Genomic DNA, 18,073 nt, shown 5'->3' with positions numbered 1-18,073 from the left:
ATTAAATTGTGTAAATAGAAATGACACATTCTATTTTAAGCTGTTGATAATGATCATAATTTGATAATGTTTATGTGGCTACCACATGGAGATGGTTCAAACCCCTCTCTCTGCTCAGCAAGTACATTTGTTTTGAATGTTGAAGTTGACTGTGCAGTAGATAGCTTTTCAGAGATACCAATGAAGGGATTCCTTTGATGACAATGAAGCTCTCAGAGGAGCAAGGGAGGCTTTTCTGCAGGTCAGAAACTGGCTTAAAGGGATAGGAAAGAAGACAAACTGACTTGGTTGTAGCTAGGAAATAGGGAAGGAAGGTAAGGTCTCTCAATATATTGAACTTGCATGTTTAAACTCTCTGCTGGTACAAAAGAAAGCATACTTAGACTTTCTTATCAGGTTGCCCATATGTAGGAACAAAGAAGAAAAAGGAGCAGACTTTGAAAGATGTGAACAGTCATACAGGAGAGTGGAATCAGACTCTAACTCTCAGTTTTAATTTAAGGAAAAAATCAAAACATCTTGGTCAAGAATACTATATTCAGGATGGGACTCACAAACATTTTACTAATTGCCTACCATTCATCTTTTCCTGACCACAGTAACCTTTAAAATATTTTAAATTATGTTTCTGTGTGTATGTTTGCATCTAGGTATGTGCATTTTAATATGACTGTCTGCGGAGGTTTGAAGACAGTATTAATCCCTTGGGCATAGAGCTGGGGTGAGAGTGGATGTCAGTTGCATGGCATATTGCTAGAAACAAAATTCTAGTCCTTACAAGGATAAGCACTTTTAACTACTGAAGCTTCTTCCCACCTGTCACCTCTTTATTGCAGTATCCCATGCCCTATTCTCTGCAGAAATGCAATAGGTACCCTTAAACCTTCAGCTCAGAACCTTACTCTTCTTATTAAATTTGAATTTTCTACACATACACACACATACACATACATGCACACTGTAATGTGTTTGCATTCTAAGTATATATGTATAGACAAGAGGGGATTTCATTTTCTTCCTGAGACTTGGTAAGGATTGTGCGTTGATTTTGCAGAATCAGAGCAGTAGGCTGCAAATGATGGGGGAACAACACATTTGTACTGCTCAGGAGAGAGCTGTGATGATGGGGAAACACTCAGGTACTTTTTGTGTACTGACATTTTTGACATGATTAGCTTGTTCAGACCGAATTCCTCAAGGATGCGATTTGGTGATGTTGGGCATGGAGGTAAATGGTGTTGTAGTAGGGATTCTCATGTAACTGAGAAGAGCATCACTTACAATAAATGTGCTCACTCTAGGTACAGCTCAGAACCAAGCATTATCTAGGAACTCCCATGCTGTGGGACAATGGTCTTGTACCCTGTAAAGACTTGCCTCTTGTACTTATTTAATAAAATGCTGATTGGCCAGTAGCCAGACAGGAAGTATAGGTGGAACAACCGGAAAAGGAGAATTCTGGGAAGAGGAGTCAGTCTTCAGTAGTCACCCAGACACAGAAGAAGCAAGATAAGAATGCCTCACTGATAAAGGTACCAAGCCACATGAGTAACACTGACAAGAGTTACGGGTTAATATAAGATGTAAGAGTTAATAAGAAAACATGAATGAATAGACCAACAAGTTTATAATTAATGTAGACCTCTTTGTGTTCCTCTGAAACTGAATGACTGTGGGAAGAGGCTGGACTAAAATCTCTGTCAACACTCCCATCTGTGATTTCCAAGAAACACAAAGAAAGCACTTGGGAGAATTTATGTAAAAGGCAGCATCAGACAATATATTTTAAAGAGGTTTTTATTTGTTTGTTTGCTTTGTCTGTTACAAAGAGAAGTTTTAAAAATTTTCTGTTGTCTCTGCTTGATAACTTTCAGATGTCATCTTTTTCTAGTGAAAGAAGATTTAGATAAGTAATGGGAAGGAAGCTATTTCTCACTTATTTCACAAAGTAAAAAAAAGTGTTTTTAAATAGAAAAGTCTTGTTGGTACAGATTAATTGATTATAAAAAAGCAGAAAAAATTAAAGTTTAATGTAATCTCAATGATGACTTAAAATATTGAAATTAGAATCTGGTACCAGGTGCTCTGAAACACAGAAAACAACACAATTAATCAAAATTTCCAGTAAAATCTGTTTCTTTATGAATGCAAGTTTATAGAAGTGAAATGTGTCTTCCAGGTTTGGTGATGAACAGTCATACCTCACACATTCTACTTGGCTTCAATATGAAAAGTGAACCCTCAGATAACTATTGCTATTTTCATATAGATTATATGTCAATATCATTAATTGTGTTAGTCTAGACACAAAATGCAAAGTTCGCTGAATTGGTGCACACTCTTGCTGTCATCTTTTAAGTCTTTTCTTTGGTGTAATTTTACTTGTGTAATGTATTATACTAGGGATATATGTTGCTATTTCCCATATCAATAGTCTTTCCACCAGTGGGTGTGCAAATTGCTCTTAGCACTTTCTTTCCTCCTCCTCCTCCTCCTCCTCCTCCTCCTCCTCCTCCTCCTCCTCCTCCTCCTCCTCCTCCTCCTCCTCCTCCTCCTCCTCCTCCTTCTTCTTCTTCTTCTTCTTCTTCTTCTTCTTCTTCTTCTTCTTCTCCTTTCTTGAAACAAGGTTTCTCTGTAACTTTGGTGCCTGTCCTGGAACCAACTCTTGTAGACCATCCTGAATTCACAGAGATCTTCCTGCCTCTGCCTCCCAAGTGCTGTGATTAAAGGTGTGCACCACCACCACCCAGCTAGTAGTTTCTTATACCTGAAAACACAGAAGCAGAAACAACTCAAATATAAAGCAGAAAAATCTTGATTTCAACCAGGTCATTATACTTTATTGCAAGAATTCTTATAACTGATAACTCTAGAGTGCCCAGTCTGTTGTCTAGTCAGCTGACTTCTATCCCTAAAAGTCTGATTTATTTTGTTAATTCTAGGTCCCTAAAAAGTATATCTTAAATAGGGTGCCAAAGTGGAATACTCTTCAATTGACTGCCTATCTCATTTCACTTTTAAGTTTATTTTTAATGGATAATGCAGAAAAAAAATTCTGTGGGAAGCTAGCTTGACTTCCTAATGTATTTCCAGAAAAACTTACTTCTGAAAATCTGCGGAAGGTCTTCAGTTTGATAACTGAAAATACTGGATTTGGGAACTAGAGATCAAGAGAGACTTTTTGCAAACTAGAAAGCAATCAGAAATGAGACTAATAACAGAAGTGGTAAGAAATACCCAGAGGAGGGCTTTCCATAGTGGAGACCTTGACATAATGAGACTATCAAAACAATTGTAAGCATATAATACTGAGCTTGTTCATGAACATGAGCTGGAAGCTTTATTAGGAAATCAACTGCCCATGACAGACAAATTTCAGTTTCTTGGCAAAATGCCCCCCCCCCAATTCAAATGTGTTACTGACAACCAGAGTGAAGTAAAATTTTATAGTATATGTTCTATCATGTGTCACACTTTGTAAACTTTCTCTAAAGAGTGACAGTCTACAAAGAGTTGTATTTGTGGACTTCATATAGAAAAACACAAGAATCAGGTTTCTCAAAAGACTAAATTTATAACTTATAGGTATTAAAATCAGAAAATTTGTCCCATCACTTTCTTAAGGAGTATAATGTGACAGTTATAAATAAGTTTCCAGACTTATGGGCATCATTTAGAAATAAAAAGTATTTGTGTGGTATTTGGTGCTAGGGCTAGAAAGGAGCCAGAAAGTGATAGCCAAGAAGGCTTTCCAAAGACTTTTAAATGTAATAGAGTTAATCTCCTTTTCACCTCCCTTCATTTCTTCTCTTCTGTTCTTCCTCTCCCTCCTCCTTTCCCTCTGCTTCTCCTCCTCTGCCTCCTTTTCTGTTGCAAGGGGGCTGTTTTTTGATTCCTGGCCACCCAGCTAGCTTAGATCCAAAATAATCACACAGAAACTGTATTAATTAAATCACTGCTTCGACCATTAGCTCTAGCTTCTTATTGGTTAACCTTTACATATTAATTTAACCCATTTCTATTAATCTGTGTATGGCCACATGACAGTGGCTTACCAGCAAAGTTTTGAGATGTCAGACTCTGGTAGCAGCTCCAAAGCATCTCCCTCTCTGCCTTCTTTCTCCCAGCATTTAGTCCAGTTTTCCCTGTCTACCTAAGTTCTGCCCTATCCACAGGCCAAGACAATTTCTTTATTCATTAACCAATAAAAACAACACATAAGCAGAAGGACCTCCCACACCATTTCCCCTTTTCTATGTAAACAAATAGGAAGGCTTTAGTATAGTAAAATTACATATAACAAAAAAGTTATCAAGCAAGAATTACACTTCCAATATTTCTATTTACTTTACCTTTTATCATAACTAAGGAAAACTATAACTACCTATTTATTCTTCAACTCCATCAAAGACTCCAGAAAGATAAAATATTACCTAATTAAACAAAAAGTGGATTGTAAGCAACTTCCAAAACTCTAGAATTGACAGAGACATCTCACTGCTTGGACAGTCACCCAAAGTTATTTTGTATTTTTAGGGCATCCATCTTCAGCCTACAAGCTCATAGTATCCATGAAGCAGGAAATTTCGAAGACACTTCTGCCTAAACCGGCAGCTTGTCTGTCACATTTTACCGTGTCTGGTAGAATGTCTTGCAGATTCTTTCATGAAGCAAGAATCCTGAAGGATTGCCTCACCTTTGGGCAAGTTCAGCAGTCATTTCTTTGGGGGTCCTGCATGTTTAGTTTATCAAGTAGTCCAGGCAAAATCAGTTTCTTGCCAAATGGTCAACCAAGTCCATAAGAAACACCTTCAATGCCCATCATCCTCTTGAAGTAGCTTGATGCTTCCAGGAGCAGCTGTGTCTCATTGTCATGAAAAGTCCTAAGTTCTTGAAACGTTTTAAATGCCATATTCTGAAGGTCTCTGAAATATTTGAAGAATACCTATCTAACTGAAATCTATCTCTATACATATAGAAAATCTAACATGACTACAAGCTTGACTATTAATAGATGATTATCTATTAATCTATATTTCTTAAATGAACTACATAATCACAGCACCTTAATCAAGAGTAGAAATATACATATAACAGTATTGACCTTAAATTTGTATCAATAAACCAAGATCTTTACAAATGCAAAGTATCAATCTCTATAGCATATCCCCCTTTAAATGTAAAGAAGCATTTACAAACAACATTTGGGAATATGGGTGTAGTTTTGTCCATACTGCTTCCTGCTGTATAGGAGCATTGTTAATCAGGTCTTTCATGGTGTATCCTGTATGCTAGGTTCATCTCAGTCAGCAGCTGGACAAAGTAATTTTTTGAGAGTGTTCACAGAGACCTTTCAGGAGATCATGCTCTATCCAACCATATTGGTCTGGAAGCAATCCACACGTTCTCATTCTCTGTGGAAGCAAGAGAACCTTTTTTCCAAAGCAACATATCCTTAGATCCAAATTTGGAAGTCATGATACCTTTATAATATACATTTTTATTTAGCTTAGCAGCCCATACAATGAAATGTCTCTCTGTACTTAGCTTCTTCACAGTCAAAAAAATTCAAAGATAACACAATAATATACATAATCCAGGCTCTCTGTGAATTTTCCATTTTTACATGGCTTATTTTTCTTTACTCCTTTCAATCTATGACTATCTGTACTCTGTCTCTTTAAAGACTTTACCCTTTTTAAAACCATTTACTTCTTTTTAAAACTGTCTATATTCTTTTTCTTCTCTCTTCCAAGACTACATACTTTTATCCAACAATGTGACCCATCTAGAGGTCTTTTATATCTGAATATGTCCTACTGTGTATCTATAATTCTTAACTGTCCAGGAGCACTTTTTAAAGTGCTAAGTGCTTCTTAAAATCTTAAGCTTTATCACTGCTAAGGGTAATATGGCAGTGCCTGCTTGCCCTGAACAGTCCAGCATGGCAGATTACTCACCCCTCTGAGCCATGTGCACTGCTCCACTTCTAGGCACACAGCCAGTCCATGCCACCATGGACTGTATTAATTGAATCACTGCTTGGCCTCATTAGCTCTAGCTTCTTGTTGGCTAACTCTTACATATTAATTTAACCCATTTCTATTAATCTGTGTATGGTCATGTGACAGTGGCTTACTGGCAAAGTTTCGGCATGTTTGACTCTGGTGGTAGCTCCATGGCATCTCCTTCTCCACCTTTCTTCTGCAAGAATTCAGTCCAGTTTTCCCTGCCTACCTATATTCTGCCCTATTAACAGGCCAAGGCAGTTTCTTTAGTCATTAACCAATAAAAGCAATACATAGACAGAAGGACCTCCCACAACACTCCTCTTTCTCCCCTCCTTTTCTTCCTCCTCCTCTTCTTCCCCTCTCTATTTCTCATACTGGATGCTAGATAGCTGTGTAGCCAAAGCTCAAAGCTAACTTTCAACTCATGGAAGTCCTTGGCTTCCTGTTGCTGATGTTAAACTTGTGAGTTACCAGACCAGACATAATTATGCATTTATTGCCATTCAAAAACCTTGGTTGCAGTGAAATCCTCCCTTCTGTATATCTACCTAATATCATTTCATTGCTTATATGTGCTTCTTTAGGTCATACATCCCTTCTTCTAGTTTCAGAGTTCATGTTACTTCTCTGTGTCGCTTCCCCAAATTCTTTCATGCCAGAGGATTGCAAACTATCCTCGGGGTTAATGGTTCACTAGAAGTAATTATGAATTCCTGAAAGGCCACTTTATTAGTGGTTATAATTTATTGCAGTTATAAGATAGAGATTACATTAAGTGAAAGTAATCACCCTTTGGAATGAAGTCTGAAAGAAACCATTGGGCAGCCTCTGGCAGGGCTGCCATATGGATGCATTGATTTCTGCCAAGATTAAAGTGTAACACTGCAAAGTATGTGCAACTAAGGAAGCACATGTGATTCTTGATACACATTTCTCTTGTGGTTCAGTCACATAGGTGTGACCCACTTGAGCTACTCAGACCCTGGCAAAAGCAAATATAATAGACAGTGTTAACATAAACTAGCTGATCAGATAAGAGCTAGATGGACCAGCTCATAGACGTGCAAGAACATTCTTATTAGACAAAATATTCCCATGACTGAGAGTACATTCCTCAGGATTCACTCAGGGACAATTCTGAAACATGCATTTTTTTTTGTGGGGGGGATATGTAGTGTTAGCTTCCTGTGTGATTCTTTCTCATGTGACTACATTCACAGCCCCTTGTCCAGGCACCCTTATTCAAACCATCATATTTTTCCAAGTGTCTACATTTAGGATAACATTTATGTGATATACACAAGAACACATCAGCATGAAGATACCGAGGATTTGGGGGCAATGGTAGGAGGTAGGAAAAGTTTTAATTCAAGAAAGAAGGATCTTATAAAGACATCACACATAGTGACTGTAATTTGATCACTCCCTTCTTGATGTGCTCTGTGATTAACAAGTGCAAAATCTACATAACATAGTAAGAAGCTGATGGTGAGCTAAATTTTATGTTCATATTATATCCCAAGGAGGTTTAACTACATCTTCTTGTACATCGAACTATTTGTATGAGTTTTATGTTGCGACTTATCTATACAGGTGGTTTAAATTAGCAGCAGCCTCAATGTTATACCATATTGGAATATGTCAATGCTTTGATTCAATTTTCATACAGAACAAATAAGCATTACAAAGACATTTGAGATGTCTTCCAAACAAATCTGATCCCCTCACACTTATCAAATACCACTGTGAGCAGGAAGCATTACTTCAAGCCATGATTTAATTATATTAGGGTTTAAAGTCAGTTGGGGACAAAGGTAATTATCCTGCCTTTCTTAGTCTTAAACTCAGACTTGTTTCTATTGTGTGCTCTTATGTAGCAGGATGTACATCTTCCACAGAGAGGAGTTGGACATAATCCTGAATAGCTGCTATGCCTGTTAAATGTACTATGGTTTATATAATTATTATTTATATCCTATGTCTCTATCATCTATTATCTGTCATCTATCATTTTAAATCATCTATCTATTATCCATATATCTATCATCTAAGTCCTATCATTTATCACTCATCTGTCCCTCATCTATCAGTATATCATCTCTCATCAATTGTCAGTCCATCATTTATTACTTAGCTCTCTTTTCAATGTCTATTATCCATGTATCTATCTTCTATCTTTATCTATATTTTCCATTGAGTATCTATCTATCTATCTATCTATCTATCTATCTATCTATCTATCTACCTATCTACTTATTTATCATCTATCTATATCATTTATCATTATCAATTATCTACCTATTATCTTTCCATCAATTCTGGTTTGTTTGAGATGATGGAAGTCAGTATTTATTAATTTAAATTACAGTTACCAGGGAGGATTACCAAAGCTTAGAGGCATGTAAGATTCCTTACATTTCAGAAGCTAGTGTAGATGGTCACTTTTCCAGAGATATTTAAACCATCTTTAGTCTGCATTTTTGTTTTTGTGGCTGTTGTTTGAAGACGGGGTTTGATGAAATACAGACTGCACTGAAACATGCTATGTAGCTGAAGATGACTTTGAACTTTTAATCCTCTTACCTCTACCTCACAGGTATTAGGATTATGGGCATGTGCCGTAATGCCGGGTTTGTCCTTAGTCTTGATTCAAACAGTGTAGAGCTCAGCCGTTTTATGTAACAGATCTGACATTAGCTGTATCACTCATAACTCAGCTTGACCACTGCACTGAAGCCTCATCATATTCACAGGCTGGCTTCTAGCCTTGTCTCCCTCCAGCAAAAAAAGTTCTTCCAACTTGTTTCTTTTGGTTAAGATATCATTTTCTTCTGAATACTACTTCCAGTGAAAAGTGAATTACACTGATTCCATGATGTCTAGCTGGTACTTATTTCCTTTAAAACACTTACTATCTTGTAGATCAATATTGTGTGTTAATAATTGACCAAGTGTGCTATTTCTACTGCATATAGGGGCTGAGTGAAGTAAGGACATGTGATTTGTATCAGAAGATGTTGATTCCTTCAGGCTGGGGTTAGATGAATGACAAGCACACCAGGATAGAATCTACTTTGAACATGTTCTATGACCTCTATAGGATTCTTTATTTCAGGGTTTGGTTCCTTACTATTAGAGACTCAGATCCAGCATAAAAAAGAAATACTACTGCTTTATTCTAATCCAAAACCTACTGGTTTTATTGCTTATTGTTGTGGTTCTGCTTAATATCTTCCACTCATAAGAGCAAAGGTAATATGCATATGTCCAGATCGTAATGTGGCCTGTCAATCATGCAGCTTCTACATTTTTAGCATTAGTGTTAGAGACCTTTCTAATATCTGGTCATGGAGATCTAGAGCTGTGTATTTTCACTCTTTTACATGGTCCGGTGGGGAGTAAATCTGAAAATATCTTCCCAAATGCTATTTTATAGTAGATGTAACTTGAAATGCTGTTCAAAAATACTGGCATGTTACTAGAGTTAAAAATCAATCATCAAGAGTTTCCTGCCCTTTGAGAGCCTGACTAGAGGGCAGGCCTCAAGGTCCCCGCCAGGGAACGGGGCCCCTGCTGCTGGGGCTGCAGTGTCTGCTGTGCTCTCCTGGACCTGCTCTGCCTGCCCCCTACTTCCCTTGGTCCCTGGCTCATTGGGGCTACCAGGAGTCCCTGTGTAGGTGCTGAGAAGTTCCATCTGGACGGGTAAGTGTGTACTAGCCTGGGGCGGACTGTCCCTGTAGAGAGCACAAACCCCCCTACACTAGGCTACCCAACCAGAGCAGTGAGTGCCTGCCTAGCGGGCAGGCCTCAGCAACCCCCGAAAGGGAGCGCAGGCACCTCCAGCTTGTACTGCAGTGTCGCCTGTGTTCTAATCAACCCCGCCCTACACCTTGCATTAGGCCTTCTTTCCGCGGGTCATTGGAATACCAGGCATCCCTGTTTTGGTGTTGAGGAGTTCATCTGCAAGGGAACGGTTCCTGCCCCTACACTGAGGAGATACACCCAGAGAGTTAGTCACAGCAAAGACTGGTCCAAGACACCAGGCCTCTCCTGGCTCCATTTGAAGGAAAAGATGGGCAGGCGCCAATGCAAGAATTCCCCCAACAACTTGAAAAGCAACGTGACATCACCAGAATCCAGGAATCCCGAAATGAGAAGTGTACACCCTAATCCAGAAGAATTAGAAAAATTCGACTCAAAAGTGAATTATATGAAAATAATAGAGGACCTTAAACAAGAGGTGAAAAACTGCCATAATCAATTAGAGATTACAAACAAAAAGGTAGAGGAAATGAATAAATATCTCAAAGATACCCAAGAAAACCAAGAGAAACAAGAAAAAGTAATCAAACAAGTAAGGGAAACAGTTCAAGACTTGAAGAATGAAGTGGAAGTAATAAAGAAAACAGAAACCGAGGGAAGGATGGAGATGGAAAATTTGGATAAACGAACAGGAACTAAAGAGACAAGTACCACCAACAGATTACAAGAGATAGAAGAAAGAATCGCAGACACTGAAGATACCATAGAGAAAATAAACACTCTGACCAAAGAAAACAGCAGAACCAACAAATTCTCATCACAAAACATTCAGGAAATCTGGGACACAATAAAAAGACCAAACCTAAGAATAATAGGGATAGAAGAAGGAGAAGAAGTACAGCTCAATGGTCCAGAAAATATATTTAATAAAATTATAGAAGAAAACTTTCCCAACCTTAAGAAAGATATTCCTTTGAAGGTCCAAGAAGCATACAGAACACCGAATCGACTGGATCAAAAAAAACCATCTCCTCGTCATATAATAATCAAAACACAAAACATACAGAATAAAGAAAGAATATTAAGAGCTGCAAAGGAAAAAGGTCAAGTTACCTATAAAGGTAAAACTATCAGACTTACTCCTGATTTCTCTATGGAAACCATGAAAGCCAGAAGGTCCTGGATAGATGTACTGCAGAAACTAAGAGACCATGGATGCAAGCCCAGACTACTATACCCAGCCAAGCTTTCGTTCACTATAAATGGAGAAAACAAAATTTTCCAGGATAAAAACAAATTTAAACAATACGTAGCCACAAATCCAGCCCTACAGAAAGTAATAGAAGGAAAATCACAAACCAAGGAGTCCAACAATGCCCACAATAACTCACACATCTAATAACCCTTCACCAGCACAACCTGAAGAAGGGAAACACACAAACTCTACTTCCAAAAGAAAGAAAGAGAGAAAGGAAAAATGACCGGAGTTAACAACCACTGGTCATTAATATCACTTAATATCAATGGTCAACTCACCTATAAAGAGGCACAGGCTAAGAGATTGGATACGAAAACAGGATCCAACATTCTGCTGCTTACAAGAAACACACCTCAACCACAAAGACAGACATCTACTCAGAGTAAAGGGCTGGGAAAAGGTTTATCAAGCAAACGGACCTAAGAAACAAGCAGGTGTGGCCATACTAATTTCTAAGAAAGTTGACTTCAAACTAAAATCAATCAAAAGAGATGGAGAGGGACATTTTTTACTCATAACAAGAACAATTCACCAGGATGAAGTCTCAATCCTGAATATATATGCCCCTAATATAAAAGCACCCACATATGTAAAAGAAACGTTAATAAAACTCAAGGCAGTCATCAAACCACACACACTAATAGTAGGAGATTTCAACACTCCTCTCTCACCAATGGACAGGTCAATCAGACAGAAACCTAACAGAGAAATAAGAGGATTAAGGGAGGTAATGAATCAGATGGACTTAACAGACATATGTAGAACATTCCACTCAAATAAGAAAGAATATACCTTCTTCTCTGCAGCTCATGGAACCTTCTCGAAAATAGACCACATACTCGGTAACAAAGCAAACTTACACAGTTACAAAAAAATATCGGTAACCACCTGTGTCTTATCAGATCACCATGGATTAAAGCTAGAATTCAACAACAATGCTATCCCCAGAAAGCCTATGAACTCATGGAAACTGGACAGTCAACTACTGAACCACACCTGGATCAAGGAAGAAATAAAGAAAGAAATTAAAGTCTTTCTTGAATTCAATGAAAACGAAGACTCAACATACACAAACCTATGGGACACTATGAAAGCAGTGCTAAGAGGAAAGTTCATAGAATTAAGTGCCCACTTAAAGAAAACGGAGAAAGCACACATTGGAGACTTAATAGCCCACCTGAAAGCTTTAGAAAAAAAAGAAGCAGACTCACCTAGGAGAAGTAGAAGACTGGAAATCGTCAAATTGAGGGCTGAAATCAACAAAATAGAAACACAGAAAACAATCCAAAGAATCAATGAAACAAAAAGCTGGTTCTTGGAGAAAATCAATAAGATTGATAAACCCCTATCCAAACTAATCAAACGGCAGAGAGAGAATACGCAAATTAACAAAATCAGAAACGAAAAGGGAGACATAACCACAGACACAGAGGAAATTCAGAGAATCATTAGATCTTACTACAAAAACCTGTATGCCACAAAATTGGAAAATGTAAAAGAAATGGACAATTTTTTAGATAAGTACCATATACCAAAGTTAAACCAGGACCAGGTGAACAATCTAAATAGACCTGCTAGTCGCGAAGAATTAGAAGTTGTTATAAAAAACCTCCCCACCAAAAAAAGCCCAGGTCCAGACGGCTTCAATGCAGAATTCTACCAGAACTTCCAAGAAGACCTAATACCTATACTCCTTAATGTATTTCACAATATTGTAACAGAGAAGTCATTGCCAAATTCCTTTTATGAAGCTGAAGTTACTCTGATACCAAAACCACACAAAGACACAACCAAGAAAGAGAACTACAGGCCAATCTCACTCATGAACATGGATGCAAAAATACTCAATAAAATACTGGCAAACTGAATCCAAGAACACATTAGAAAAATTATCCATTATGATCAAGTAGGCTTCATCCCAGAGATGCAGGGCTCGTTCAACATACGAAAATCTATCAACGTAATCCATCATATAAATAATCTGAAAGAAAAAAACCATACGATCATTTCATTAGGTGCTGAAAAAGCATTTGACAAAATTCAACATCCCTTTATGATAAAGGTCTTAGAGAGATTAGGAATACAAGGCTCATTCCTAAGTATAATAAAAGCTATTTATAGCAAGCCGTCAGCTAACATCAAATTAAATGGAGAGAAACTCAAAGCTATTCCACTAAAATCAGGAACACGACAAGGTTGTCCACTCTCTCCATACCTCTTTAATATAGTGCTTGAAATTCTAGCAATAGCAATAAGACAACATAAGGTGATCAAAGGGATTCAAATTGGAAAGGAAGAAGTTAAACTTTCATTATTTGCAGACGATATGATAGTGTACATAAGCGACCCCAAAAACTCCAGCAAAGAACTCCTTCAGCTGATAAACACCTTTAGTAGCATTGCAGGATACAAGATCAATTCCAAAAAATCAGTTGCCCTCCTATACACAAAGGATAAGGAAGCAGAGATGGAAATCAGAGAAGCATCACCCTTCACGATAGCCACAAATAGCATAAAATATCTTGGGGTAACTCTAACCAAGGAAGTAAAGGATCTATTTGACAAGAACTTTAAGTCTATGAAGAAAGAAATTGAGGAGGATACCAGAAAATGGAAGGATCTCCCTTGCTCTTAGATTGGGAGGATCAGCATTGTAAAAATGGCAATTCTACCAAGGGCAATTTATAGATTCAATGCAATCCCCATTAAAATCCCATCAAAATTCTTCACAGATCTTGAGAGGACAATAATCAACTTTATATGGAGAAACAGAAAACCCAGGATAGCCAAAACAATCTTATATAATAAACGATCATCTGGAGGCATTACCATCCCTGACTTCAAACTCTATTACAGAGCCTCAGTATTGAAAACAGCTTGGTATTGGCATAAAAACAGAGAAGTCGATCAATGGAACCGAGTAGAAGACTCTGATTTTAACCCACAAACATATGAACACCTAATTTTTGATAAAGGAGCTAAAAGTATTCAATGGAAAAAAGAGAGCATCTTCAACAAATGGTGCTGGCAGAACTGGTTGTCAACGTGTAGAAGAATGAAAATAGATCCATATCTATCACCATGCACAAAACTCAAGTCCAAATGGATTAAAGACCTCAATATTAGTCTGAACACACTGAACCTGATAGAAGAAAAAGTGGGAAGTACTCTACAACATATGGGTACAGGAGATCACTTCCTACATTTATCCCCAGCAGCACAGACATTAAGGACAACATTGAATAAATGAGACCTCCTGAAACTGAGTAGCTTCTGTAAAGCAAAGGACACTGTCACTAAGACAAAAAGGCAACCCACTGACTGGGAGAAGATCTTCACCAACCCTGAAACAGACAAAGGTCTGATCTCCAAAATATATAAAGAACTCAAGAAACTAGACTTTAAAATGCTAATTAACCCAATAAAAAATGGGGCACTGATCTGAACAGAGAATTCTCAACAGAAGAAGTTCAAATGGCCAAAAGACACTTAAGGTCATGCTCAACCTCCTTAGCGATAAGGGAAATGCAAATTAAAACAACTTTGAGATACCATCTTACACCTGTCAGAATGGCTAAAATCAAAAACACCAATCATAGCCTTTGCTGGAGAGGTTGTGGAGAAAGGGGCACACTCATTCATTGCTGGTGGGAATGCAAACTTGTGCAACCACTTTGGAAATCAGTGTGGCGATTTCTCAGGAAATTTGGGATCAACCTACCCCAAGATCCAGTAATACCACTATTGGGAATATACCCAAGAGATGCCCTATCAAATGACAAAAGTATCTGTTCAACTATGTTCATAGCAGCATTGTTTGTAATAGCCAAAACCTGGAAACAACCTAGATGCCCTTTAATGGAGGAATGGATGAAGAAAGTGTGGAATATATACATATTAGAGTACTACTCAGCAGTAAAAAACAATGACTTCTCGAATTTTGCGTGCAAATGGATGGAAATAGAAAACACTATCCTGAGTGAGGTATCCCAGACCCAAAAAGAGGAACATGGGATGTACTCACTCATAATCGGTTTCTAGCCATAAATAAAGGACATTGAGCATATAATTTGTGATCCTAGAGAAGCTAAATAAGAAAGTGAACCCAAAGAAAATCATATAGTCATCCGCCTAGAGAGGGGAAGTAGACAAGATTGCAGGGCAAAAACTGGGAACTTGCGGGTGAGGTGGCAAGGGGCAAAGGGGAAGTGGGATAAGAAACATGAGAAGGCGAGGATGGGAGGAGCTCGGGGGATTGGGATGGTTGGGATATAGGAAGGGAGGATACGGGAGCAGCGAAGTATATATCCTAACTAAGAGAGCCATCTTAGGGTTGGCAAGAAACTTGACTCTAGAGGGGTTAGCAGGTGTCCAGGGAGATGTCCCCAGCTGGTACCTTGGGCAACTAAGGAGAGGGAACCTGAAATTGCCCTATCCTATACTGATGAATATCTTGCATATCACCTTAGAACCTTCATCTGGCGATGGATCGAGGTAGAGACAGAGTCTCAATTTGGAGCAACGGTCTGAGCTCTTAAGGTCCAAATGAGGAGCAGAAGGAGGGAGAACATGAGCAAGGAAACCAGGACCTCGAGGGATGCACCCACCCACTGTGACAGTGGAACTGATTTATTGTGAGCCCACCAAGGCCAGCTGGTCTGGGACTGAATAAGCATGGGTTGAAACTGGACTCTCTGAGCATGGCGGACAATGAAGGCTGATGAGAAGCCAAGGACAATGGCACTAGCCAGAACCTGGAAACAACCTAGATGCCCTTCAATAGAAGAATAGATGAAGAAAGTGTGGAATATATACATATTAGAGTACTACTCAGCGGTAAAAATCAATGACATCGTGAATTTTGCATGCAAATGGATGGAAATAGAAAACACTATCCTGAGTGAGGTCACCCAGACCCAAAAAGAGGAACATGAACTTTCGTCTGGCGATGGATGGAGATAGAGACAGAGACCCACATTGGAGCAATGGACTAAGCTCCCAAGGTCCAAATGAGGAGCAGAAGGAGGGAGAACATGAGCAAGGAAGTCAGGACCACGAGGGGTGCACCCACCCACTGAGACGGTGGGGCTGATCTATTGGGAACTCACCAAGGTCAGCTGGATGATGGAGCATGTGATCAAACCAGACTCCCTGAGGTGGCTGACAAGGAGGACTGACTGAGAAGCCAAGGACAATGGCACTAGGTTTTGATCCTACTGCATGTAATGACTTTGTGGGAGCCTAGTCTGTTTGGATGCTCACCTTCGTAGTCCTGGATGGAGCTGGGAGGACCTTGGACTTCCCACAGGGCAGGGAACCCTGACTGCTCTTTGGACTGGAGAGGGAGGGGAAGGGGAATGGGGGGAGCGGGAGGGAAATGGGAGGAGGGGAGAAGGTAGAAATTTTTAATGAAATAATAATAAAAAAGAAAAAATTACTTGTAAAAAATAATCAATCATCAACAAACTGTCCAGTTTATCATTGCATTGTATGAACAAATGTTCTCCCAGAGCAGTGCTACCCCTGTTTGCCATCTGTCAACAAACCTAGCCTGTTTCTGAAGGCAGAGGAGTTCTTGGCGAATGCTGTTATTCAGCAGTATCCTCAGAGATTGAAACATTCCATCCTGCTTGCAAGCTCCTTAAGCCACAGTGCAAACAACTTGAAATAGCTTTAGAAAGTCTCTGAAACTGACCATATTCACTAGCCCTCACAAAGCAAGCAAGCAACCAAGTAACCAACTAACCAACCAACCAACTAACCAATCAACCAACCAACTAACCAACCAATCAAGAAAACAGGAGTCAGCAATAAAGACTGCTGAACCAATCCCATTTAGTCAGTCATCCTCACACCAAGCCATGCTTAGATTTAGATCAGATCAGCTGCTCAGAAGAGGTGCAGACCATATGAGTTACTTGAAAAGGACATTCTCTATCCTGTTGAGCTCTCTGTAGGCTGTGCAGTGTGTTTCACCTTCCCTGCTTTTGTGAATTGTCATCTGTGCTGTGGTGAGCCTCAGTGATGCATCTGTTTCTGAGTAATTTCTGCCCCTCTAAATAACCCCTAATTCATATTTCATTTAGCAACCTCAATCAAACTCATTGGTTTACCAAGTTGGATTTTGGTAGTACTTTATTCTGTTGTGGACTTGTTCTAGTTAGGGTTACTGCTGTGATGAAAAACCATAACTAAAGCAAGTTGGGAAGGCAAGATTTGGCTTACACTGTCACATTACTCTTCATCATCAAAGGAAGTCAGGACAGGAACTCAAACAGGGTAGGCACCTGGAGGCTAGATCTGATGTAAAGGCCACCAAAGAGTGATTGGCTCACTATGGGAGAACCTGAAAGTTTTGAACATCTATGAAGTAAAATTTTCCAAACTCATGTCTAAAATACTCTCCACCCCTTCCCAAGTTATGATCAAGGAGTAGAGAGTATATTAGAGAAGAGTTTGGTAATAAACATCAACTCTTGGTTTACAATTATCACTTTCAAAAAAGTTACTTAACAAGTTTAATCTAGATATAGACTTATTTATCTCATAAAATAGAGAGCTTTCAGAGGCTCTATTCTCTGCCGTGGGAAAAGGTATAGTCTATTATGTTTATCACTTCTACCATCTCCTTGTATTTTGGATATTCAGAGGAGGCACTTAGAGGAATAAGGGAAAAGAACATTTCAAAACTGGTCCCTTTGTGTTCTGGGGTTGACTGTCTGCTGTTTAATTATTGAGCAATTTGGACGTCCTTTTAGTGACTAAGTTCCAAAATACTGTCATCACATCTCTGCTTAACTCCTGGTTTTCTAGTCCTCTTGCTTTCTGACTGTTTTCAGTTTGCCCTGCTGTTGTAGGAAGAGGCTGCTCGTGTGTACCTGGCCGCCCTCTGCTTGTTTGTTTTAGGGCACCCCAGACTCCTGAAATAACCACAGAAACTGCATTATGTAAATCACTGCTTGGCCAATTACTTAAGTGTATTGCTAGCTAGCTCTTACATCTAGAATTAACCCATCTCCATTATTTTATATTTTACACGGGG

The sequence above is a fragment of the Chionomys nivalis genome, chromosome 5 (genome assembly GCF_950005125.1).
Source record: "Chionomys nivalis chromosome 5, mChiNiv1.1, whole genome shotgun sequence".
Lineage (NCBI taxonomy): Eukaryota > Metazoa > Chordata > Mammalia > Rodentia > Cricetidae > Chionomys > Chionomys nivalis.
This window is presented reverse-complemented; position numbering follows the sequence as displayed.